Raw genomic sequence first — 3,492 nt, 5'->3', positions numbered from 1 at the left:
TATTTTAAAGACTGACAACTGATTTAGAACTCTGAAGTGTATATGGACAGTTATAATTGTTCTGTCCAGTTTTTCTATTTGTTAACAGTAGAGCAGCTAGAAATCTGCTGAAGTCAATAAAGTTTTAGTAATTTAGAATAGATAAAAATTTAATCTGCTATGGTTATACCTACTCAGATACCTATGATAAGTCAAGACTAGAGTTAATCACAGTCTTCTCTAACACTGACTAATTTAAATAACTGACTATCTGTAGTGTTGCCACTTCTCTATATAGTCCTGTATAATGTCAGAACTGTTTCAAATCATCTGGGTAATTGCCATTCTGCTTTCATGCTCCAAATTGAGCACATATTCTTTGATTTTTTTTTTCCTGTTACACCTTCTCAGAGCGAAAAAGGAAGGTTTTCTCTCTGGCTAACTCATAAACTTTAATATTCTATGTTTTTCAAATGACAAAAAAGAGATTTAGTAACCAAAGAGCTTTCTTAAAGAATTGCAGGTGAAATACTGTCCCCCTTGGTATAACTTCTGAATTTATTCAGTTGCTTCTGCTTAGCTGTTCAGTAAGTTTTGTTTCACTCCAGTTCCAGTAGATTGACACCTACAGAAATCATCCATTACCCACATGATGAAAATATCTGTTCAGTCTGAGTTCTGAAATAGGAGAGTGTTTTAATCCTTTTTAGAATGTGTTTGCTGAACATGTAGTCTGAAAGATTTTCTCTGTCATGTAAGGCCTTGGAAGAAATGCCCTTCTAGCCAGTACGTTTTTCTCCTGTGTCACATTGCTCCCCACAGATGTATAAAATTCATTAATAATGTAATTAAATAAAAATACAAATCTCTMTATATTATATGTGTATACATTCAAAATAGCTTCTTTTTTTTGGCAAATTCCTTGCCATGATCCTAGTAAGCCTGACTGCATTACATTTTTGTGTTGCTAGTTTGCCTGTCAGAAACCAATGTTATAAGACATTTTTTTTAGTCTTATATACCTTTCAAAATTAGCAGTTGAAAATGGTAAGGAAAAGGAAAAGCAGAGATACCCCTGGAAATAGTTTAAGGAGCCAATCTGCCTGCAGGCACATTATTGTAATTTCTTGTGGAAATCAGACATTATTCCTAAACACTGAAGGAAGCAATGTTCACAATTCAGTTGTAAAATAAAACTCCACTGTGACTCTGCTGCTTGAAGTGTTGTCATTTAAGAGGTAATGTAAATCCAAGGACTCGGTCATTTGTGACTTAAAAATCCCAAGTCAATTTTTTTGCATTAGCAGTAGGTTTTTCCTAGGTTTCTGGCCTAAATCCAGTTCAAGCAATTGTATATGACTACTTACCTAACATTCTGTTCAGATGATTATGGTATTACTCATTTTCTCTCCTGAAGTGTTGAAGTACTTCTGTACACTATTAAAAAGTTCCTTGCCTTCTCCCCAAGGCAGCTGTATTTCAATGATGAGTGATGTGATTCCTTGAATATAATAGTTTATAATTGGTTTGTAAAGTTTAGCATGCACTCTGGGATCTTGGGAGGAAGGGCTATATAGAAGTATCAATCATTTTTATTCTCTAATATATCATCTCTGGACCTTTCCTTAGCAGGTTTGGAAATACCATAGCCATGATTAAACATTACCATGCCACAGTGTATTGAAGCAATGTCATGATGAGAGGGCAAGTATTTTCATCAGTCAGTAGGGAAGCAAGGAAATGAAAAAAATATTAATCTATTCACCTTATAATGAAAGAAAGATGCTCATTACCTAGCAAATACAACAGAGAGCAAAAAAGGAAAGAACAGTATGTAAAAGCAGCATCTACTCATGTGACAATCTCTGCGGCAAATGGGGGTGCAATAAACTCCAAGGTTTGGTTCTTAGTATGGTTAGAGAACTCAGTAATATTAATAGAAGGATAAATGTAATTGGGAAATGTGACATTTGGAAACAAAATTAATTATCCAAAGACTGGAAAGGAAATGTTTCTAATGACAGTAAAGTCCAAATATTCCTGACACGAACAATAGCAAAATTCTTCACCTAATAGTCAGGGAAAGCAGCAAAAGAGCATACTACTTTTGACTCTGCTAAGTAATGAGAATGTTACTTCAGGGACATCATGGAAAATAATCTTGGATGAGTGACCAAGAAATAATTAAACATAAGTAAACAAAAGGATAAACAAAAGTAGGTCTTTAACTAAAAGTCACTATTCTAAAAGGACAAACTTTGGTAATTAAGAGAGTAAGTGAATGATATCAATCAGACTACATATAGGATTTCAGGACATGAATGTGGAAGAGGTTTTCAATTGCTTGAAGTCAAAGGGGGTGAAAATATTTGGTACTGGTCAAAGGGGGAAGAATGGGAGTGAATGCACAGGAAAAGGCTTCAGACCTAACTGGTTAAATAACTATCTCAAGCAATATATTATGAATAGACAGAATGTCAATAAGTGATCGAGAAAAGACCGATCAATAAAAACCCTGTCTTAGAAGTCAGAAAATATAATGTAAAATGACAATTGCTAAAATCAGTTTGAATTAGTCTTATGAAGATATTAAAACATAGAGCAAAAACTTTTGCACACATTTTCAAAAAGACAATAAGGAAAGGAGCAGGACCTCTATACAGTCAAGCTAGGAGAGCAATTAAAAATAACAGAAGGATGATGATTTTGGCCATGATGGCAAAGGCAGTACATCTTGCTAGATCACTACAGTGTCTTTCTCCAAGTAGTTACTGATATTTGAGCAGAAAAAATGAAGCACAGTGAATCTAATTAGACTGTCATTCAGCTTTTGATGTGGTTTTATGTGGAAAACTATAAAATAAGCTGGAGATGATGGAATTGGTACAGGAAACATAAGGTGAACAAAGAATTGGATAAGCGTGTGATAGTAATAGATCGTATTGAAAAGAGGCAGTATCAAGTTAAAAATAATTCACTAACGGTGTTCCCAAAAGGTCAGTCTTGGGACTCTGTTTTTATCAACAACTTTTACACAGGCTAGTGATGTCAACCTTGGCATCACTCTGATGATAACATAAAGTCACAAGACATYATGCAAAAGGAACAAAATGATCAGAACTTAAGCAATAAAAATGAAAAGTGAACTAGAAAAAAAATAAAATACTATAAAATTCTCATTTTATATCAGTTATTTGGAAACCATTGAGGAGAAACCGAGTATAACAGCTGATCACAGAAACCACTCCTGTGAGGAAAATGCAAACACAATCCTGGGATGTACCAGGAAAGTCCCAGTAGAGACAAAGAAGTTAGTGCATTTTGTAAAGCTCCAGTAAGATGTTACCTGGAATATTTTGTACAAGTCATATTCAGGGTGAAGTCACACTTGATACATACATGGAAGGTCTAAAAGAGTGGTAAGAGGAATGAAGAAAATGTCTTATGACACTTATGACATTTATGATATCTTTAAAAAGAGCTTGTCTTATTTAGTCAAGCAAAGCAAAGGCT

This window comes from Apteryx rowi, unplaced genomic scaffold, assembly GCF_003343035.1.
Source record: "Apteryx rowi isolate R43461 unplaced genomic scaffold, aptRow1 scaffold_46, whole genome shotgun sequence".
NCBI lineage: Eukaryota > Metazoa > Chordata > Aves > Apterygiformes > Apterygidae > Apteryx > Apteryx rowi.
Note: the sequence above shows the minus strand (reverse complement) of the source record.